Source organism: Sphaeramia orbicularis, unplaced genomic scaffold (assembly GCF_902148855.1).
Source record: "Sphaeramia orbicularis unplaced genomic scaffold, fSphaOr1.1, whole genome shotgun sequence".
Classification (NCBI taxonomy): Eukaryota; Metazoa; Chordata; class Actinopteri; order Kurtiformes; family Apogonidae; genus Sphaeramia; species Sphaeramia orbicularis.
Genome location: NW_021941442.1, coordinates 382,208 through 407,022, shown reverse-complemented (window position 1 = coordinate 407,022; position 24,815 = coordinate 382,208). Strand labels below are relative to the sequence as shown.

Below are 24,815 nucleotides of genomic sequence, written 5' to 3'. Positions count from 1 at the left end.
GGGGGGGTCAACACTGTCATCCAAATTGGATGACAACCCTGATTTGACCTTGAAAACAAAAGGTCAAGGTTGATGCAAGAGGTTCTACCGTCCACCCAAACACCAAACAGGAAGGACATCAGAACATCTGGTCCAGAGTTATCAGACTGGAAAAGGACAAACGAGGTTCTAGGGTAGCATGGACACATCCACAGCCCAGGTCCAACCGGACCGGGGGCCATGCTGCCTGTTTGTGCAGTGGTGGTGGGGGAGGGGGCATGCTGGCTGTTTGTGCAGTTGAGAGGGTGGGGGGGGCATGCTGCCTATTTGTGCAGTGGGGGGGGGCATGCTTTGGTGTTGGGGGGCACATGCTGTGGTGTTTCTTACCTTCTGGGTGCTGTCTCTGTGCCACAGGTTGACTGATCACAGCCTCCACTTCTCCCACTCCCACGCAGACAGGAACAGAAACAGAGGCGCTGCAGAACAGAAGAGGACAACACAGCGTCAGCTCTGACACAGAAACACCAGGCACTAATGAGGAACAGACCAACCCACACTGACACTGAGAAGGGGGGTCACACATGCATCCGGGTTTGTTTTTTTTTCATTTTACTCCTGTAGACCACACATAGACCTCTTACCCTAACCCTTTAGGGTCAGGGTTAGGGTCAGGGTTTAGGTTAGGGTCAGGGTTTGGGTTAGGGTCAGGGTTTAGGGTTAGGGTCAGGGTTTGGGTTAGGGTTAGAGTCAGGGTTTGGGTTAGGGTTAGGGTTAGGGTCAGGGTTTAGGGTTTGCTCCATATTTGTCCCTCAGTCCTGTTTTCATGGTCAGGGTGTCAGATCTAGAGCAGACCCACTGTGGGTCACATCTGCACCTGAATGAACCTGTGAAGACCAAGAACTGAGACATGTTTGGGTCAGCAGTGACACACAGGTGTGACCCTGTGGTCAGCGTGGGGGTGTGGTCTTACGCACAGGTGTGACCCTGTGGTCGGTGTGGGGGTATGGTCTAACTTTTCCTGTTTCTATACAGGTATAAACCTTTAAACAGTCCCAGTGAACCCAGTGTTATGTCAGACCCCTCCTCTCCAGCTGACACCATGTGGGGGTGTGGTCTGTTATGCAAGCCCCTCCTCTCCAGCTAACACCAGCGTTCGTGCTCAAACACTGAGGCTCAGTTCAAATATGTGCACTCCATGACCAACTGCGTGCCAGGCTGTTTTTATTGGATTGGTTCTTTATTGAAACAGGCGGTTTTCACCTCCAGCTTTGTTGCCTGACCTACTTGTGTGTGGATGTGTGTGATGGAGGCGGTGTCAGCTGACTGATTCCAACTGATGCTGCACTCAGAACCCACCCACTCCACTGTCAACACTTTCTGTTTCCACGGGAGCAGAAATGGAGCGTCCAGCACTGTGCTCCGCTCTGGTCCACTCCACTGTCCATCACATAAACAGATGTGGTCCACTCCACTGTCCATCACATAAACATATGTGGTCCACTCCACTGTCCATCACATAAAGACATGTGGTCCACTCCACTGTCCATCACATAAACACATGTGGTCCACTCCACTGTCCACCACATAAACATATGTGGTCCACTCCACTGTCCATCACATAAACATATGTGGTCCACTCCACTGTCCATCACATAAACATATGTGGTCCACTCCACTGTCCATCACATAAACATATGTGGTCCACTCCACTGTCCATCACATAAACACATGTGGTCCACTCCACTGTCCACCACATAAACACATGTGGTCCACTCCACTGTCCATCACATAAACACATGTGGTCCACTCCACTGTCCACCACATAAACACATGTGGTCCACTCCACTGTCCACCGCATAAAGACATGTGGTCCACTCCACTGTCCATCACATAAAGACATGTGGTCCACTCCACTGTCCATCACATAAACATATGTGGTCCACTCCACTGTCCACCACATAAAGACATGTGGTCCACTCCACTGTCCACCACATAAAGACGTGGTCCACTCCACTGTCCATCACATAAACACATGTGGTCCACTCCACTGTCCATCACATAAAGACATGTGGTCCACTCCACTGTCCACCACATAAAGACATGTGGTCCACTCCACTGTCCATCACATAAACATATGTGGTCCACTCCACTGTCCATCAGACCTATAGTTTAACTTCCACATAAACACATCTGTTGAACAGCCTTTGTCCATCTGTGGAATATGACTGAAATGATTCATATTTGAACAGAACAATGCAGGCTAGCGTTGGGTTAGGGTTAGGGTTTAGGCTTAAATTTAGGGTTAGGGTTAGGGTTTAGGCTTAAATTTAGGGTTAGGGTTAGGGTTTAGGCTTAAATTTAGGGTTAGGGTTAGGGTTAGGGTTTAGGCTTAAATTTAGGGTTAGGGTTTAGGGTTCAGGCTTAGATTTAGGGTTAGGGTTTCGGTTAAGGGTTAGGGTTAGGGTTAATGGTGTGAACAGAATGACTGTGTTCAAACACCGTGTGCCCTACATTCATAAAACATCCCACACTGTTGAAGATTGGAACGAAATATGGAGCATCTATTTTTGTTCAGACCAAAACAGCATCAGCTGATGCCATTTCCTTCCCCACTCTGCTGTCTGTATACAAATACTTTATCAGTATACTTCAGTCGACTTTCCAAATATCTACAGGAGTATTTCTTTATCTGCCAGCCTTTGACTTGTACTTTCTTAAACCTTACATTTTCAGAACAGCTTTGTTGAATTACTTTCAATGCATTTGAGGAAAATTATTTATTACTGATATTTTTCAAGCTTTCAAAACATCCAGACAGATTTCAACCTAAACAGATGGAATAATAACAGAAAACCTCCTGTCTGTGTGTACTCGTAGATGTAAATCACACAGAAATGATCCAAGATGAAAACAATGAGGAGCAATAAGACACAAACCACACAACTACATATGGGATGGGTTAGGGTTAGAGTTAGGATTTTAGGGTTAGGGTTATGATGATAAACCTGTGAACAGCCTCTGACCTAAAAGAACTGAACCCCTGCTGGGTTTAGCCAATAGGGACCCAGCATCCATCAGCCAATGACAGCCACTCCACTAATTAGTAGAAAAACACACAGACAATTGTGTGTTTGATCCATAAAACATGAGGAGTTCGAGTCCCTGCTCTCCTTTGATTAACTTCATCAACAAACCAGGAAATGAATAAAACATTCTGTAAGAACACTGAAAACAACAACAACAGCAAATGACTTCTGTAGAGTGGGTTCACACACATCTGACTACAGCTGTTTACTGGGGTTAGGGGTTAGGGGTTAGGGTTAGGGGTTGGGGTTAGAATTAGAGGTTGGGGTTAGGGTTAGAGGCTAGGGGTTAGGGTTAGGGGTTAGGTGTCACCTTTCGGCTGCAGTAGTGGCCCTTCTCAGCCTACCCCTAACCCATAACTCTAACTCTAACTCTAACCCTAACCCTAACCCTAACCCTGACCATGCCTATTTGCTGTTGTTGCCATGGTTACCATAAAGCACATCATCCTGGGCTATCAGGATGGTTGTGTTGTGGGTCTCACGGACTGACCGTAACCCTAACCCTACTGACTGAGGACAGTGACTAGAAAGTTGTGATGTCACTGATTGACAGAAATGCGTTTCAGTCCCAGGAAGGTGTGAGCATTTGAACCGTTGAGTATTCTTTTTAAAAATCCACGCTCCCCAGGCCAGAATTATTCAAGCACTTGAAACCTCATTCCACACAAACTGTATTCAAGTAATTGTATCTTTAAAGAATGAAAGAATGAATAAAAATAAAACATGTTGTAAGTGAGAGTGGGAACAAACTAAACCCCCGAGTCAAAAAACAAATGTGGAAAACCATAATGACACTGACTACAAACACAACAACAACAAACACATGTGTCACAGTAGTGTAATTACTGTGGGCAAGTGTGTGGGCCAGCGTGTAGGTCAGCATGTGGGTCAGTGTATGGGCCAGTGTGGGTCAGTGGAGTGATGCCAGGCTGTGGGTGGGTGATAGTCTGGGACAAACTAAAGGATGGAGTGGATCACCAGGTCTGGAGCAGATCAGACCAGCTGAGCAGCAAAAAAAAAAAGAAAAACAAAAACGAAGAGTTTGAAAGTGTTTCCAACTGTGATGTGGAAGTGTTGAACAGAACATAGAGCCAAGTTCTGTGAGAAGATTTTAATGAAGCAAATTAATGACCCAGAAGAAGAGAAACATCTGCTCTATGAAGAAAAATAAAAACACAGCCCTGGGGGATGCACGGTACAGTCCATTAGCTCTGTAGGCTCCATCTAAAGGAGGTCTGAGAATTTAATAGTGTTGAAGAAACCAGGCTGAGGTCACAGGAAACAACCACACCGGAACCTCATAGAACCACAAACAGCCAAGGGTTCTGAACCTCATAGAACCACAAACAGCCAAGGGTTAGGAACCTCACAGAACCACATGATGGACACAAGGGTTTGTCATGTGTATATAGGAGGAGGTTATATATATGAGCCAGCAAACTACCTACACATCTGCTTCACGTACGGACCTACCTACACATCTGCTCCATATGTGGACCTACCTACACATCTGCTCCACGTACGGACCTACCTACACATCTGCTCCACATGTGGACCTACCTACACATCTGCTCCACGTACGGACCTACCTACACATCTGCTCCACATGTGGACCTACCTACACATCTGCTCCACATGTGGACCTACCTACACATCTGCTCCATATGTGGACCTACCTACACATCTGCTCCATATGTGGACCTACCTACACATCTGCTCCACATGTGGACCTACCTACACATCTGCTTCACGTACGGACCTACCTACACATCTGCTCCACATGTGGACCTACCTACACATCTGCTCCACATGTGGACCTACCTACACATCTGCTCCATATGTGGACCTACCTACACATCTGCTCCACATGTGGACCTACCTACACATCTGCTTCACGTACGGACCTACCTACACATCTGCTCCACATGTGGACCTACCTACACATCTGCTCCACGTACGGACCTACCTACACATCTGCTCCACATGGGGACCTACCTACACATCTGCTCCACATGTGGACCTACCTACACATCTGCTCCATATGTGGACCTACCTACACATCTGCTCCATATGTGGACCTACCTACACATCTGCTCCACATGTGGACCTACCTACACATCTGCTCCACATGTGGACCTACCTACACATCTGGTCCACGTTCGTGTTTATCTGTGTCATGCTCTGTTTTCTGCTTCTGTCTTTAACTGTTTGGTCTTTTTGTGTCATTGTACTTTTTCTTTCTGTTTGTTCCTATCTTCTGTGTAATTGTCATCTTTTAGTGCATGTTTCATCCTTTTTGTGTCTTATTTACTGTCAGTACATGGATTGCCAGACCATACTGTGGACATAATGCACAACACACTTCAGTATAATTTTGAAAACCTAAAAGCAGACCATTGTCCCTCCAGTGAATAAAAGCACATATTTATTCTTTGGGATCGGTGTGAAACCTTCTGCACATGCGGGTTGAAAGCGGACAAACCCGACTAATGATAAGCTTCATGAAGCTGAATGTTTTCAGCGGCTCTGGCCTTCAGGTGTTTACACATCTGCATTTCTGTGACACATGAGCTTCTATCCATGTTATCTTTGCTAATACACCCCCAGATAAAGTTCAGAACTGTTTTGTTGTTTCACATCCAGTCCAATCCTTTTGAGGGTCGTGCTGTCCCCTGTGGGGTAAAACAAACACATACAATAAACTCCTGTGACACTGGAACATAAACGGAGGCGAGGACGAGCTGCACTCGTTGACAACACAGTGGTTTTTTTTAGCTTTTGTCTGCAGTGAAGAAGTGCAGTTTAGCCATCCATCTGCCAATTAGCCCCATGCCTACAGGAAACACCGTAGATCCATCCAGTATGTGTGCTCACAGGAGGCAGCGCCGCCAACGGGGTCATCTCCGATGCAATTCATTAGTGTGATACGTGATCCTTCCCCTGGGCCGTGGCCAACACTATAAGGCTGCACAAGCCCAATCTGCCTCCCACCGCTCATATCACAATCTGCAAAACTCAAGGACAGCTAGCGGTGTTTCCTCCTGCGCTGAGAAGCTCCTCTTACACCACTGTCAGACATGCACTTCCTGTTTAGAGCCCAGGCTGCCTGAGTGGAAGGACGGTCCAAATATGCTCTGAACTCCACGTTTGTTCTGTTGCATCTGCTGTTTCCTCATGTTTGTTCTGTTTCATCTGCTGTTTCATCATTCTACTGTGCCTAAAACAGAGCAATCAGTGTGCATTCATGAACTCAAACAGACTCATGTCACTGCTTGGACTCTGAACATCCACAGATCTACTGAACTCATCCACCTGACTGGAACACTGCAGGTCTGTTTAAATATTCATTTACCACATTCACATACCCTCACACACTGGGAAAGAAAGCACATGTATATAATAACAGATTACATAACCCCCCCATCTCTCTGAAGAGTATTTCACAAGCCTCATACAACACATTTGATCAATACAATAATGATCCTACATTTAACAGCAAAAATCTGTACAACAGAATGAAGAAACAGCACAGATGTGAGTGTTCACAATATCAAGTCATCATATGAAACTGGTTTAAAATATGAGTGGAACGGCATTAAAATGACAGGAACACTGTTGGATTATTCATGTTGACTGCATCAAGCTATCGCTAAATAAGATGACATTTGGCTTCCGGTCGGAACACCATAGAGATGGCAGCTCGGTAAAGATGCTCCCATGAAAACCAAAGAAATTAACGAAATACTCCCATTCAGTTAAGTAATATAATATCTTGATAAGTGCATAGAGGGGGTATATCGGCTGAAGATGCCCTAAGATTTATTTAACACTCAGGGAAAGAAAAGAAAAAAGTTACACGGAGACGAAAACTAAAGCTAACGCTCTGCAGTGACAAGCTAATGAGTGAATGAAGAAGAGATGGCTAGCTTAGAACTGTTACTGGATGAAGTGAGAGGATTCAGTCAGGAGAACAAGGAGCAGCTAAAGGCTATCAAAGAGGAAATTGGAAAAGCAAACACAAGAATTAACGAATTAGAGGAGCAGTTGGAGAAAAACGAAGAAAGAACTCAAAACACGGAGGAAGTGATAGCAGGACTCCTAAAGCTACACGTGATATTGGAGGATAAGCTAATGGACCTGGAGAGCTGATCTAGGCGAAAGAATGTCAGGATTTACGGTGTTCCAGAGGGGTCGGAGAAGGACTCGGAGTCCATGATTAACTTTGTGGAGTCTTTACTGAGAGCGGGGCTCAGACTGGATGGGAACCCGGCAGACCTGCAGATCGAACGAGCACACCGGGCACTCGGACCACAGCCGCCGGAGAACGCACCACCGCGGTCAACAGTGGTGAGATTCTGGAGCTTCAAAATGAAAGAATCACTACTGAGCAAGGCATGGCAAATTAAGGGATTTGTTTGGCATGAAAAACGAATAAATCTAGACCATGACTATCCACCAGCTATCCTCAGAAAGCGAATACACAGAGGTTCGGAGGGCCCTAAAAGAGAACGGGGTCCCGTTCCAGACCCTCTTCCCAGCGAGGCTCCGGGTGAGATACAAAGAAGGCTCCAGAATCTACAACACCTTAGAAGAAGCTACGGAGGACCTAGCTAAAAAGGCTACAAAGTAAAAGTTATCAGATCTCCACAGTCCCTGAAGGAGCAGGTAGAACAGCTGTCCTGGAACAGGAAAGAGGGGAGGTGACAGAAAGGAGAGGAGAAAACCCCAGAGAGAGGCTCCGGGCATTCAGGAGAACATCAGCACCATTTACTTGAGAACAAAGATTTCCTGTTTTTTTCCCCCTTGGTTTTACTTCTCAGAGACAAGTCTACAAAGGGCTGAGTTAAGGACGATGGAATCATAATAAGGTTTGTTGGGTTTTTCTCCATCCGGGCGGCTGTCAACAATAAGGGCCCTCCATACTAGGGTTAGGAGGATTGTCCCTTTTGGCTGCAACTTAGAAGCTTTAAAGGGTCTAGTTACCAGACCCCTGCCTAGGAAGTTTAACTTGTTCTACACTGTTCCTGATTTATGCATGTTCTAGTTTCATTTGTTCATGTTTTCTCAGTTTCAACGGGCAGGAGAGGGCTCTCCAATCTCATTTGTGAAATGGAGGATCGCATTACTTAGATGGAGAAGACACAGATAAAGGTGTCAGGATCTGTGCCTGTGTGACTCTTTGCTCCTCCCTTTTGGTCATGGTCTGTGCCTGTGTGACCCTCAGCTCCTCCTTCTCATAATCATCATTATCATCATCAGACTCACCTGCTGGCGCTGCGTGGCTGCAGCCAATTACATCTGGCCTATTTAAGGATTAGGTTTGCAGCCATGCAGCGCTGGTCCATTTCTCCTCATTCCTTTCCATAGCCTGGACATTTTTTCCATATTCATCTACGGACTCAGTTTCAGGTTTTGTATGTTGTTGTTTTCTTCTATGGACTCTGATTTAGCTTTTGTGTTAGGTTTTCGTTGTGTTGTTTTCATTTTTGTTAAATAAACTTGTTATTTTTTCCCTTCAGTTCCATGCATTTGAGTCCTCTCATTTCCCCTTTGTGACAAAAGGGGGTTTCATTTAATATAAACAGAATACACAACCCGATAAAGAGATGGAAAATTTTGTCTAAATTACACAAAGATAAGGTTCAAATAGCAATGCTGCAGGAATCCCACCTGGATGATTCTGAACATGTTAACTTAAATAAGATGGGGTTTAAATCTGTATATTTTTCTTCCCATAACTTGGGGAGGCGCAGAGGGGTGGCGATCTTAATATCAAGTGCCTTGCAATATGAGCACATCTCTGAACATAAAGATAAGGAAAGTAGATTTGTTTTAATTACAGGTAAAATTAATGGTGTCCTGATAAGTCTCTTTAATGTCTATGCTCCACCTGGTAGTGACTGGTCCTTCTATAAATTTATATTCGAATTGGCAACAACAAAAAGTCAAGGGATAATGATTTGTGCTGGGGATTTTAATATTAGACTAAATCCAAAACTGGATTCGTCTAATGGAAAATCTAATACAAAATTACAGTAAAAGAATTAGAAATATGATAGATGAAATGGGAATAGTGGATGTTTGGAAGGATTTAAACCCAACCAGTCAGGACTATATGCATTACTCCTCAACCTACAATGTATACTTTCGAATAGATTATTTTTTTATGTTTAAAAATGATGTACATAGAATAGAAAACTGTGAAATTGGCCCAAGCACCATCTCAGATCACAGCCCAATCTATATTTCTCTCCTTCTGACAAAGCAAAGTAGATCTACTCTCTGGAGGCTAAATACAAATTTACTTAAGAGTACAAGTATTAAAGATAAGATGAAGAAAGAAATCAAGAGGTACTTGGAAGAGAATGACAACGGAGAGGTGGGGTTCCCAATACTTTGGGACGCTCTGAAATCAGTGATTAGAGGGAAATTAATAGCCATTTTCTCCAATGAAAAGAAAAACAGACAACTAAAATTAAAAAGCTTAGAAGAGGAATTAAGGAAACTTCAAAAAGAACATTCCAAAACCCTCCAAGAGGCAACTAAAACTAAAATCAAGATCCTAAAAAGAGAATTGGATGAATTAAACACGCAAGATATACAAAAGAAACTTCTCTTTACGAAACAGAAATTCTACGAAGCAGGCGGGAAATCTCTGAAACTCCTAGCATTCAAACTACGAAAGCAACAAGCAGATAGATCTATTCACAAAATACAAACACACTAATACACACTTACAAACAGGACTGAATCAGAAATGGGAATTATCCATAAATGTTTTCAACATTTTGATCAGACCCTGTACTCTCAACCCAAACTGAGCTATGAGCATCACACAGATACCTTCCTCTCTCACTTTTCTCTCCCTACAGTTTCAGCAAAACAAACAGTTAATATCAGAGATAACGGAAGAAGAATTAAGATTGGCTCTAAGAAAGCTAAAAGGTGGTAAATCCCGGGAACGGACGGCTTTCCCTCTGAGTGGTAAGAATTGCAAGACCAGTTCGTCCCTACGTTATTAAGAGCGTTTAATGACGTACTGGAAAAGAAATCAATCCCCCCCTCATGGAGAGAGGCTATCATTTCAGTAATTCCTAAAGAAGGGAAGGATAAGTTGAATTATGGAAATTATCATCCAGTGAGTGTTCTAAATATTGATTATAAACTATTTACAACCATAATTTCACAGAGACTTGAAAAACTACTCCCAGAGATAATACATATGGACCAAACAGGATTCATTAAACAGAGACAGACTCAGGACATCAGAAAAACACTGCATATTATCAATCATGTAGTGCAACAGAAAACACAGACCCTTGTATTGAGTTTAGACGCAGAGAAGGCGTTTGACTCGGTCAGGTGGTCCTGTTTATTTACAGTAATGTCTAAATTTGGATTTCATCAGACACTAATTGACGTAATTGCAGCATTGTACAAGAAACCTTCAGCTAGGATAAAGATGAACGCAGACTTATCTGATTCATTTATTTTGGAAAGAGGTACAAGACAGGGGTGTTGTGTCTCTGTCATATCAGTCCCTGGACTTTTACTTGTTTTGTCTGTCTTGTGTGTTGTTTACTGTTTTATTTTGTTAGTTTCCCTCATGTGTCTTGTCTGGTGTCTTTACTTCCTCTTTGTGTTCACCTTTTCCCTGATTACCTGCCTCCTCCCTGATTGTCTCCACCTGTGTCCAATTGTCTTCCCGCCCTCTTGTGTATTTAAACCCTGTGTTTTCCCCTGTTCGTTGCCAGTTCGTTTTCTACCTTTGGTGTGATAACTTACCAGCGTTTTTTGATCCTGCCTGCCTGTTGTGACCTGTTTTGCCCTTCGACCTCCGACTCTGCCTGTTCCTCGTCTGCCTGCTCGTCTGCCTTCGACCTGGTTTGTCCATCACACCCGAGAATACGCCTGACCCCTGTCTGTTCCTCCGCCTTGGTGCCTTTTCCTGGTTTTGACCCCTGCCTGGACTATTGGTACGTGAGCCTGCCTGACCCTATGTACGTTTGCCTGTCTGATTGTCTGCCCGTGTATGACCTGGTTTGCCCTCTGACTCTCCTTTGCTCTCTCCTAGTCTGGTTCCCCTCGTGTGCTCCCGACCTGGGCCGTAACGTGGTTCACTTAAGATCCGAAGCCGAGACGATTCCCCAACTCAGTCCAGCTGAAGATATATTCATTTCCATTCTGTGTGAACCTGTTACTCTGACTATTACTAATAAATCCCTTTTAACTGTACTCCTGTCTGAGGGTCTTGCATCTGGGTCCAGTACTCGTACTATCTGTCCTAACAGTACGAACTGGCCAGATATGGACCCAGCAGGCCTTGACCAGGTCCGGGAGGCAATCCGGTTGCAGGGGCAGCGTTTAGGGGGGCACGAGCAGATCTTACAAAGCCTCCTTGACAAGATGAACCAGCTCTCAGCCCAGATCGCCCAGTCCTCCCTAACTCAGACTTCGGCACCGGTCCAGTCAGCTGAATCTGTGCCTCCTGCTTCGTCCGCCCGAGCCCTGGACGAACCTAATATCCCTCCGCCGAACAAGTACTCAGGTAACCCAGAGACTTGTAGGAATTTCTTCTCTCAGATTCAGTTAATCATAGAGGCTCAGCCACGGCGTTTTTTCCAGTGACTCTGCTAAAATAGCGTACGTGGCTAGTTTATTGGAGGGCCCTCCCCTGAGTTATTTCAACGCCTTGTTGGAAAAGGAATCCCCAGTGGCTCGCCTCCTATTCCAGATTATGTGCTGAACTTAAACGTGTGTATGATCACCCCGTTCGAGGACCGCAGGCTGCCTTACAGCTTATGAGACTGAGGCAGGGGGAGCGAACCATTAGGCAGTATGTGTGTGAGTTCCGTTCTCTGGCGGTGGAGTCTGAGTGGAACGAGAAAGCCTTAATAACTGCCTTTCAGTCGGGTCTCACTCGATCCATCAGACGCGAGATGGCGCTCCGTCAGGAGCTAAGGACCCTGGAGGAGGTCACCGAGGCTGCCATCCAGACCTCCGACCAGATGACCTTCTGGAATGCGGAACCTGCACGGTCCCGTCCGTCGTCCCAGGTGGCTGAAGGCAATCCGACGGCAAGTCTTCCATTCCCGGTTACTGAGGCAGAAGACAGTCCAAAGGAGGAGACCATGCAGCTGGGTCGCACCCGTCTCTCTGCGGAGGAACATCGGCGCCGTCTTGTGGCAGGGCTCTGCCTCTACTGTGGTCAAGAGGGTCATCGGGTCGCTAACTGTCCCAGCAAGAACAAGTCTGCCACAGGTGAGGACAGATTAATTAGCCGAACTGTGTGTGTTTCCGATTCTTCTCGTCTGCAACCTATGATTCTTCTCAGTTCTACCTCCCTGTCATTACAGCACCCCGTGTTAATAGACTCCGGTTCAGACGCCAATCTTATGGACATCAGCCTCGCCCTGAAGCTGGGACTCGGTCTGACGCCCCTTGAAAGACTACTGGAGGCTAAGGCTCTAGATGACAGGTTAATTTGCCGTATCACCCAGCGCACCCAACCTGTGACTGTCCGGTTCCCTGACGGACACTCAGAATCCCTGTCCTTCCATGTGTACCAGTCTGAGGCTCACCCCCTTATTTTAGGTTTCCCCTGGCTCCAGCGTCACAACCCCTGTATGGACTGGAGCACAGGGAAGGTCCGGGCATGGGGGGAGGGGTGCGCCTCTTGTCTAGTGGGAGGTATTCAGTCTGAGCCAGAAGCCCAGTTTCCCCACACCACCGTGGCCTCTGTCCAGTCCTTTAAGGTGGACGAGGCGGATTTCCCGGCCCTCAGTAAAATACCAGAACATTATCATGACCTGAAACTGGTGTTTAGTAAGACCCGGGCTACATCCTTACCCCCACACAGACCCTACGACTGCGCCATAGACCTCCGGCCTGGAACCTGTCCCCCTAGAGGGAGGTTATATTCCCTGTCGGGTCCTGAGACCGCCACAATGCAAAAGTATATTGATGAGTCACTGGCAGCAGGGTTAATCAGACCATCCTCGTCCCCTGCAGGGGCGGGGTTTTTCTTCGTAGATAAAAAGGATAAGACCCTTAGACCCTGTATTGATTACAGAGGACTCAACGAAATTACAATCCGTAACCGATACCCATTACCTCTGATGTCATCTGCTTTTGAGCTCCTGCATGGAGCCCGGATCTTCACCAAGCTGGACCTCAGAAACGCATATCACCTGGTGAGAATAAGAGAGGGAGACGAGTGGAAGACCGCATTTAACACTCCCAGCGGACATTATGAATACCTGGTAATGCCTTTTGGTTTGACTAATGCTCCTGCTGTCTTTCAGGCCCTTGTGAATGACGTCCTCCGTGATATGCTTAACCTGTTCGTTTTTGTCTATCTGGATGACATGTTGATTTTCTCCCCTGATGAGAGGTCTCATGTCCGGCATGTCCGTCAAGTCCTGAAGAAACTACTCGAGAACCAACTGTATGTTAAAGCCAAGAAGTGTGAATTCCACCGGTCCTCTGTCTCCTTTCTTGGGTTCATCATTGGTGAGGGGAGTGTCCAGATGGATCCAGAGAAGGTCAGCGCCGTCAGGGACTGGCCCACACCCACATCTCGTAAAGAGGTACAGAGGTTTCTGGGATTTGCTAACTTTTATCGTAAATTCATTTGGGGGTTCAGCAATGTGGCTGCCCCCTTGCACTGTCTCACCTCCCCTAAGACTGTTTTCAGTTGGAGCCCCGAAGCCGAGGAGGGGTTTGGTCGCCTTAAGGAGGCTTTCAATCAGCACCGATCCTATCCAGCCCTGCAGTTTGTGGTGGAGGTGGATGCTTCCGATGTGGGGGTGGGAGCGGTCATCTCACAGAAGTCCCGGAAGGACAATAAACTTCACCCCTGTGCTTTCCTGTCACGGAGGCTGTCTCAAGCGGAAAGGAACTACAACATCGGGAACCGAGAGCTGTTGGCAATCAAGGTGGCGCTAGAGGAATGGAGGCATTGGTTGGAGGGCACAGAGGTCCCATTCCTGGTTTGGACTGACCATAAAAACCTGGAATACCTGCGTTCTGCTAAACGTCTCAACTCCAGGCAGGCCAGGTAGGCTCTGTTTTTCACCCGTTTTAATTTTTCCCTGTCTTATCGGCCGGGCTCTAAGAATGGCAAACCGGACGCCCTGTCCAGAATGTTTTCTGCCACTGACTCTGTCCTAGAACCTGAGACTATTTTACCGGAGTCCTGTGTAGTGGGGGCTTTTCAATGGGCCATTGAGAAGTCTGTTAATGAGGCTCTTAAGGACTGTGACGTCCCGGAGGGGGTGCCGCCGGGTCGGCTGTTTGTTCCTGTTTGTCTCCGTCCGCAGGTGATCCAGTGGGCTCACACGTCCAGGATGGCATGCCACCCAGGTGTTAGACGCACGATGTTCATCATTAAACAGCGGTTCTGGTGGTCCGGGATGGATAAGGAGGTGGCGGAATATGTGGCCGCGTGTCCCACCTGTGCATCCTGTAAGCCATCCCACGCAGCTCCTGCGGGTCAGCTACATCCCCTACCAGTTCCTAAGAGGCCATGGTCAGATATCTCCCTGGACTTCGTGACGGGTCTACCCCCCTCAGACGGTAACACCACTGTACTCACTATTGTGGATAGGTTTTCTAAGATGGTTCATTTTGTCGCCATGTCTAAACTCCCTTCTGCTAAGGAAACGGCTGAGGCCCTGTTATTTAATGTGTGTAGACTACATGGCTTCCCTAAAGATGTGGTGTCTGATAGGGGTCCACAGTTTGTGGCCCGCTTCTGGCGGGCTTTTTGTGCCCTCATAGGGGCATCTGTCAGTCTCTCCTCTGGATATCACCCACAGAGCAATGGTCAAACTGAGAGGGTCAACCAGATCTTGGAGACCGGTCTGCGTGTGCTGGCTTCTCATAACCCGGCCTCCTGGAGCCGTCAGCTGGTTTGGGTTGAGTTCGCACATAACTCGCTACCCTGTGCCTCATCTGGTTTGTCTCCATTCCATATCGTGTATGGATATCAACCGCCCCTGTTTGCATCTTCGGAGAGAGAGGTCAGCGTTCCCTCTGCCCAGGCCCTCATCAGACGTTGTAGGAGGACCTGGATGCGGGCCAGACAGGCTTTATTAAAGTCGGTCGGTTACTATAAGACCATGGCGGACCGCCGCAGGACCCCGGCGCCGGCCTATCAGCAGGACCAGCGGGTATGGCTATCCACACGTCATCTCCCATTAAGGGTGGAGAACCGCAAGCTGGCGCCCAGGTTTGTTGGCCCATTTCCCATATCAAAGGTTATTAATCCTGTTTCAGTCTGTTTAAGGCTGCCCCGAACCATGAAGATCCATCCCACGTTTCATGTTAGTCAAGTCAAGCCTGCGAGGGAAAGCCGGCTGGTACCCCCCACTCCGCCCCCACCGCCGCCTCGGCTCATCGATGGTGACCCGGTGTACTCAGTACGACGTCTCCTAGCGGCCCGCCGCCGTGGAAGAGGATTCCAGTACCTGGTGGATTGGGAGGGGTACGGACCAGAAGAGCGGTCCTGGGTCCCTGCGTCCTTCATCCTGGACCCGGAGCTCATCAGGGATTTCCATCATCGTCATCCTGAGGTTCCTGGGCCGTCTGGAGCCGTCCCTTGAGGGGGGGGGGTTCTGTCATATCAGTCCCTGGACTTTTACTTGTTTTGTCTGTCTTGTGTGTTGTTTCCTGTTTTATTTTGTTAGTTTCCCTCATGTGTCTTGTCTGGTGTCTTTACTTCCTCTTTGTGTTCACCTTTTCCCTGATTACCTGACTCCTCCCTGATTGTCTCCACCTGTGTCCAATTGTCTTCCCGCCCTCTTGTGTATTTAAACCCTGTGTTTTCCCCTGTTCGTTGCCAGTTCGTTTTCAACCCTTGGTGTGATAACTTACCAGCGTTTTTTGATCCTGCCTGCCTGTTGTGACCTGTTTTGCCCATCGACCTCCGACTCTGCCTGTTCCTCGTCTGCCTGCTCGTCTGCCTTCGACCTGGTTTGTCCATCACACCCGAGAATACGCCTGACCCCTGTCTGTTCCTCCGCCTTGGTGCCTTTTCCTGGTTTTGACCCCTGCCTGGACTATCGGTACGTGAGCCTGCCTGACCCTATGTACGTTTGCCTGTCTGATTGTCTGCCCGTGTATGACCTGGTTTGCCCTCTGATTCTCCTTTGCTATCTCCTAGTCGGGTTCCCCTCGTGTGCTCCCGACCTGGGCCGTAACGTGGTTCACTTAAGATCCGAAGCCGAGACAATTCCCCAACTCAGTCCAGCTGAAGATATATTCATTTCCATTCTGTGTGAACCTGTTACTCTGACTATTACTAATAAATCCCTTTTAACTGTACTCCTGTCTGAGGGTCTTGCATCTGGGTCCAGTACTCGTACTATCTGTCCTAACAGTCTCGCCACTCTTCTTCATCTTTTTTATAGAGCCGTTAAGTCAATGGATAGGGCAGAGTCCTGACATTACAGGAGTTCAGATGGCATCTGGTCAACGAAAACTGTCCTTATTTGTGGATGATTTGCTGTTAACCTTAACCAACCCAACGCAAACCTTAACAAAATTTATGAAAATGATCAAGGAATATGGTTCAGTGTCAGGTTACAAGATTAATATTAACAAAACCCAGGTCTTCACACTAAACTACAGCCCACCAAATGAAATCAGGAATTTGTACAGATGGAATTGGGAAGCTGAATCTGTCAAATATTTAGGTGTCATACTAACCAAAGAGTTTTCCAGGACTTCTGAGGCGAACTGTGGCCCCCTAACAACAAAGCTAAATGCAGAGATACAAAGGTGGAATGTGATCCCCTATTTACATTTATATTCCAGAACAGAGTCAGTCAGAATTAACTTTCTTCCACGCTTGTTGTATTTATTTCGGTGTCTATCAATACTAATATCAGGCAATTTGTAGAGTGGGACAGATTAATATCGCAATATATTTGGCATGGGAAAAAGGCTAGAGTAAGCTACAAAGTTCTGCAGTTGAAAAAGGAAAAGGTGGTCTGGGTCTTCCCAATCTAAAGGAATATTATCTGGCAGCACGGCTAAGACCTTTAATGTGTTTGTGCTTTCTGTCATACAAAGCAGGTGGGAGGACATAGAAGGTACATCAGTGGAAGGAATACCTATAATGTCTGTGTTTATGGATAAAGAATTACAAAATGAGTTAAAGGTACCAGGTGATTCAATGTTACACACAATGCTGGATTCCTGGAAAAAGATAATTAAAATCTGTCAAATAGATAACCAGATCAAAATACTCAGGTGGTGCGGCTTTGACTCAGCATTTAAACCAAACCAGAGTGATGGGAGATTCAAAAGGTGGATCAGGAAAGGACTGACCACAGATGACTCATTCATGCACACAGGGGTGTTTCAGAGTTTTGAAGAACTTAAGAGATCTCATGGGTTGGAAAAGGAGGACTTCTGCAGGTATCTGCAGGTTAGATCTTATTTTCACCAGAATCTACGAGATACCTGGGAATCAGCTGGTCTTAATTTCTTTAATATGTTTTTATCCCTGTTTAAATCAGACCCATGCACCAAAGCTGTTTCCAGGTTCTCCAGCGGTGTTCTGCTGTCTATGAAGGCTGACACAGACCACATTGGAAAGAAGTGGGAGAAGAAGGAAACCTAGTTCTACCAGCGGACAGATGGGAAAAGATCCTCAAACTACAATGGATGACCTCAAGCTCCAACAACTGGAGGGAATTCTGTTGGAAAAGTATTGTTAGATTTTTTGTAACTCCAGCCCAGAAAAAACATGAGGGCAGTGGAGACACCTGTTGGACACTCTGTGGGACAAAGAACGCCAGCACTGTCATATTTTCTGGAGTTGTCCAGTCATCAAACCATTTTGGGAACAGCTGTGTGAACATTTAAATCACATTTTAACTGAAAAAATTCCTTGTAAATGTGAAGCCCTACACTTAGGAGATATTTCATGTGAGAACTGGACTCCGAAAGATAAAAAACTGTTGTTAATGCTTTTGGCAGCGAGTAAAAAACTATCAGGAGAAAATGGTTAAAGACTGAAGCACCCACAACTGAAGAATGGATGGACATGGGACAGGACAATTACATTCTGGAGAAGTTGACATTTGGTTTTAAGGGTCAAAAGGAATCTGTTTTCACTATTTGGTCAAAATGGACAAACTATGTTAAATTTGTAATGGATGTGAAATGAATGCATCAGTGATGTGAATACTTATATGTGAAACATTTCTGTTTAGAGTGATGTAAACATTCACACCTTATAGAGTCTTGTCTTATCAATGAAGTAGTGGAGTAAGCCCTCTCCTCCAGCCCACTTTTCTTTTTTTCTTTTCTTTTTTTCTTTTATTTTATGCATTCTTTATATGACAAAAAATCTTGGAAAAAATCTTCATTTGATGTGTAGAAATTGAACTATGGCTGTAACAGAAGTTTTGTAACATGTACTTTTCCAAATAAAGAATTAAAAAAAAACTAGAACTGCGAGCAGTTATGAACGGGGGCCAAGCCTCCCCGCCCACTCGGACCCCAGGCCCCACAGAGCCCACGGAAGTCGTCCTCGAAGGACGTGGGTCTGGGGCTGAGCTGGTGGAGGCTGGGCCCCGTTCATAAGGGTTTACAGTTGGAGTTAGTATTCCACCGTCTGAGCCGCTGTATTCACTGGAATGGGACAAATGCACCAGTAGAGTGGAAGGAGGAATGTGTGGGACTGGGATTAGTTGGAATAGATTACACTCACGTAGACCAATCATTACTAAACTTTACAGCTGGTCTCAGGAGTGACCTCACATCATACTCACCAAATTTCGTTGAAATCTGTAAAGGCTTTACAGAGATAAAAAATTCACATATTAGCAGCACCCAATAGAGGCTAACATTCATCAAATTTGGCTCATACCCTCACAGTGACATGTTAACCAAGTACCTACTATTTGGTGTTGATAGCATTTAATTTGTCCGAGATATGTAATAGTTAACATTTTTTTCGCTAGCTACAGAAATTTATTCATCAATAATTTTCAAATTTTTTGACCGAACAAAATTCTATTGATAACTTAGTATCATGTCGATGGGAAGAGCGTACATGCTAAGATTCAAGAAGATTGGACCAAATCCCAAGTAGGAGTTTGAAAAAGTAGGTTTTCCAGTTTTCGCATTTTTGCCGGTTTAAAAGTCATCCCCCAAATCTGCCTGACCACGCCCATGTGATTCAACCCTATTCAGGGAATCTGAGGATATGAGGTTTTTTAATGTGTGATATGCAGTGTGGGAGTTATAGACCAAAATGCATATGCCTTGGTTCTATGGCCCCCTGCTGGTGGACATATATAATTGTTTGCGTCTCAGTTCCGTGCAGGGGTCTGGACCAACCCTCCAAATGTCAGCGCTCTACCATGTACGCTTTAGGCTGCAGGAACAGTTGGAGCCGGATTCCCTGCATTCACTGGAATGGGACCAATGCATTAGGAATGCAAAAGGAGGAATGTGTGGGACTGGGATTTGTTGTAATAAATTACACCCACATTGACCAATCATTACCAAACTTTACAGCTGGTCTCAGGAGTGACCCCACATCATGCTCACCGAATTTCGTGTGAATCGGACCAACTTTTTTGTGACTTGGTTTTTCTCTGCTTATAGCGCCACCTATTGTCCGATTTTCGCCAAACTTGGTACAGAGCTTCTGGTTGACCTTTAAAACAAGTATCTTAAGTTTAATGTGGATAGCATTTATTTTGACAAAGATATGCAACAATATGTGTTTTTTCGCTAGCAAAAAAATTTGTACATTTATCACTAGCGCATTTTTTACAGCAGCAAACTGATTGTAATAACTTTAGATCAGAAGCCTCTGGAGATTGTCTGTGCAAAGTTTGAAGCCAATGGGGCTTAAACCCTCATCGGAGTTTGAAAAAGTATGTTTTCGATATGTAGCAACTTAGAAAGAAAAATATGCAGTGGAAGTGGGCGTGGCCTATGTCAGAAGACTCACCTCTATCCAAGGAATACAAAGATGTAAAGTTTATGAATGTGTCATTTAAAATGTGGAAGTTAGAGGCAAAAACGCGTATTTGTCCGTTATAGCGCCACCTAGTGGAGCACATCCACAGTTTTTGCTCTGGTAGATCTGTGTCCTATTCTATAGGGTCCATAGAAATTTCACAGCCCTCAGCAGAACAGTTCAGCTGTAGGAAATGTTTGTTGTTTAACTTGTAATAAGCCACGCCCACATTGTTAAGCCACACCCATCTTCAAGATATGGCCTCAGGAAGGGCCCTTCATCATACCCACCAAATTTCATAGAAATCGGTGTTGCCGTTTAGGAGATATAAATTTTTCATATTTGCAGTGCCCCCTAGTGGCCAACATTCACCAAATTCGGCTCATACCCTCACAGTCACATGACAACCAAGGATCTAAGATCTGGTGTTGATAGCTTTTACTTTGACTGAGATATGTAAGAGTTAGCATTTTTTCAGCTAGCTACAGAAATTTGTTCTTTAATTATTTGCGCATTTTTCGACCAAAAAAAATTCTTGTGATAACTTTGGATCAGGCTTATGAGAAGAGTGTATGTGCCAAAATTCATGCAGATCGGACAAACTCCCAAGTCGGAGTTCGAAAAAGTAGGTTTTTCAGTTTTTGCCATTTTGCGGGGAAAAAAGTCATGGCGGAAATGGGCGTGGCCTAGCTCACTTGATTCAGTACTATTCAGGGAATCTGAGGATATAAGGTTTTTGAATGTGCGACATACGGTGTGGGAGTTATAGGCCAAAACGCATTGTCCTTGATTATAGCGCCCCCTGCTTGTGAATATATGTGCATTTTTGCGTCTGAGGTCCCTGCAGGGGTCTGGACCAACCCTCCAAATTGCACCACTGTACCATGTATGGTTTAGGCTGCAGTAACAGTTTTATCAACGGAAGAATAAAATAATAATATTGATGATGATGATGATGAATAAAAATCCATACAAAAACAATAGGGTTCCACAGCACCGCTGGAACTGGCATACGCGTCCCCCAGTCCCCGCGGGCTTGGCCCCCTAATAAATAATAATAAGATGACATTTACAGATGGCAAACAATTTTATATATATATATATATATATATATATATATATATACATATATATATATATATATATATATACATATATATATATGTGTGTGTGTGTGTGTATATATATATGTATATATATATATATATATATATATATATATATATATATATACACACACACACAGGGTGGGGAAGCAAAATGTACAATATTCTGAGGCAGGGATTGAAACACAGTGTATGACCAATTAGTTTATTGAAAGTCATGAGAATTTATTTGCCACAAGAAAATGTCCATAATAGAAAATGTTTTTATTCTATGTGTCCTCCTTCTTTCTCAATAACTGCCTTCACACGCTTCCTGAAACTTGTGCAAGTGTTCCTCAAATATTGGGGTGACAACTTCTCCCATTCTTCTTTAATAGTATCTTCCAGACTTTCTGGTAATAGTTTTGCTCATAGTCATTCTCTTCTTTCCATTATAAACAGTCTTTATGGACACTCCAACTATTTCTGAAATCTCCTTTGGTGTGACGAGTGCATTCAGCAAATCACACACTCTTTGACGTTTGCTTTCCTGATTACTCATATGGGCAAAAGTTTGTGAAAAGGTATGGATAATAGTGTTAGGTATGATTATGACATCAGTATATGTTTGGGTTCAAAACAACTGACGTAGTGTCTGCTGAGAAAAAACAACTAAATGTTCATTATAAATTTTGCTTCCCCACCCTGTGTACCTATATATATATATATATATATATATATATATATATATATATATATATATATATATATACAGTCCCCTCCTGATAATTTAATCCAATAGACTATACAGTCGTAGAGCAATAACACGTAAATCTCATTTCAAGTCAGAGATCTGAAAACCACACAGCTCTAATTTGACCAAACTCCATTCAAACTTTTGACAAATTCCAAACTGTTCCGAATAAACTCCCAGCAGGAGTTCAGGAGGCCTTCCATGTCTTTACCTGCTGATGAACCTGCCTTTGTCTAAAACACTGGTTGGAATTGAATGACGCAGAAGACCTGATACAGGAAGACCTGATCCAGAAGACCTGATCCAGAAGACCTGACGGAGAAGACCTGACGCAAAAGACCTGACACAGAAGACCTGACATAGAAGACCTGATACAGAAGACCTGACGCAAAAGACCTGACACAGAAGACCTGACATAGAAGACCTGATACAGAAGACCTGACGCAGAAGACCTGATACAGGAAGACCTTATCCAGAAGACCTGATACAGAAGACCTGACGCAGAAGACCTGATACAGGAAGACCTGATCCAGAAGACCTGATACAGAAGACCTGACACAGAGGACCTGACGCAGAAGACCTGATACAGAAGACCTGACGCAAAAGACCTGATACAGGAAGACCTGATCCAGAAGACCTGACACAGAGGACCTGACGCAGAAGACCTGATACAGAAGACCTGACGCAGAAGACCTGATACAGAAGATCTGACGCAAAAGACCTGACACAGAACAACTAATACAGAAGACCTGATACAGAGGACCTGACGCAGAAGACCTGATACAGAAGACCTGACGCAGAAGACCTGATACAGAAGATCTGACGCAAAAGACCTGACACAGAACAACTAATACAGAAGACCTGATACAGAAGACCTGACGCAGAAGACCTGATACAGAAGATCTGACGCAAAAGACCTGACACAGAAGACCTGATACAGAAGACCTGATACAGAAGACCTGATGCAGAAGACCTGACGCAAAAGACCTGATAAAGAAGACCTGATACAGAAGATCTGATATAGAAGACCTGACACAGCAGACCTGACGCAGAAGACCTGATACAGAAGACCTGATACAGGAGACCTGATACAGAAGACCTGGCACAGCAGACCTGAACCAGAAGACCTGATACAGAAGACCTCATACAGAAGACCTGATCCAGAAGACCTGATACAGAAGACCTAAGTAAGTAAGTAAATTTTATTTATAGAGCACTTTTCACAGAGTCACAAAGTGCTTTATCAATTCAAATCAGAATCAAATCAAATGTCGCATTAACCTGACGCAGAAGACCTGATACAGGAAGACCTGATACAGAAGACCTGATACAGAAGACCTGATGCAGAAGACCTGATCCAGAAGACCTGATCCAGAAGACCTGATCCAGAAGACCTGATGCAGAAGACCTGATACAGGAAGACCTGATCCAGAAGACCTGATACAGAAGACCTGATCCAGAAGACCTGATGCAGAAGACCTGATACAGGAAGACCTGATCCAGAAGACCTGATACAGAAGACCTGACACAGAGGACCTGACGCAGAGGACCTGACGCAGAAGACCTGATACAGAAGATCTGACGCAAAAGACCTGACACAGAAGAACTAATACAGAAGACCTGACACAGAAGACCTGACACAGAAGACCTGATACAGAAGACCTGATACAGAAGACCTGATGCAGAAGACCTGACGCAAAAGACCTGATAAAGAAGACCTGATACAGAAGACCTGATATAGAAGACCTGACACAGCAGACATGACGCAGAAGACCTGACACAGAAGACCTGACACAGAAGACCTGATTTGGAGACCTGATACAGGAGACCTGACGCAGAAGACCTGATACAGAAGACCTGACACAGCAGACCTGACACAGCAGACCTGACGCAGAAGACCTGACAAAGAAGACCTGATACAGAGGACCTGATACAGAAGACCTGGCAGAGCAGACCTGAACCAGAAGACCTGATACAGAAGACCTCATACAGAAGTCCTGATCCAGAAGACCTGACACAGAAGACCTAATACAGAAGACCTGATCCAGAAGACCTGACGCAGAAGACCTGATCCAGAAGACCTGACACAGAAGACCTGATACAGAAGACCTGATCCAGAAGACCTGACACAGAAGACCTGATCCAGAAGACCTGATCCAGAAGACCTGATACAGAAGACCTGACAGCCCAGACCAGAGTTTATACACACACTAATAAACACTGAATTAACACTACAGAGTTAATAGAGTTTACACACACACAAACAGACCGGGTTCTGAGCCCTGTGGATCCAGGCTGGGCTTCAGTGGATAAAGGGGGGCAGATGGTCCAGAGTCCTGGGGCGGGGCTTCTACGTTGGACTCACCTGGTATCAGCTGATATGACGAACACAGCCGACTGTTGACGGACGTCCAGGGCCATTCCTACAAAAGACAAACAAACATCAGCTGTTTGTTAGATGGAAACACCCGTTTATGAACACTGAACACATGGGAGGCATGTTATGTTTATTTTCATTGTGATTTGACAAGAAATACATTCAAAAAGGTTCAATAAAATGCTCTAAATCAGATTTATGTTTAGTGACATCATGTCTCCTCTAATTCTTTGGATTCCTTCTGGATTTTTCTGGAATGAGTCCGGAGTTTCACAATGAACCAGAGCCAGGAGTCGAACCCTCAACCACAGCTGGACTCACACAGGCCTTTTCCCTCCATATGGTTCAGTCCTCTGACTCACACAGACCCAAAGCTGTGGACTGTTTTTTTAATCGTCTCTGCCGCCGACTATGACAATGAGTCATCACACTGTGCAAGTGAAGGCAAGGACTAACATTTAAATATGGGGGTGGGGGTGGGGGTGGGGTGGGGGGGGGTGGGGGGGCTTGTTGGTGTAGGTGATGATGCACCCACTCACATATGTGA

The 24,815-nt window shown here is 45.2% G+C and overlaps 1 long non-coding RNA gene across 1 annotated transcript in view; it reads right to left on the bottom strand.

Moving 5' to 3' along the window:
- Nucleotides 1-364: 364 nt before the first annotated feature.
- The window catches only part of LOC115415748 (uncharacterized), a 33,531-nt gene continuing 9,080 nt past the window's right edge, over nucleotides 365-24,815 (bottom strand). Inside the window, exons 2-3 of the long non-coding RNA XR_003934865.1 lie at nucleotides 24,257-24,314; nucleotides 365-455 (exon numbers count right to left, since the gene is read on the bottom strand). This is a non-coding gene — a long non-coding RNA (uncharacterized LOC115415748). The remainder of the gene's footprint in view (nucleotides 456-24,256; nucleotides 24,315-24,815) is intronic.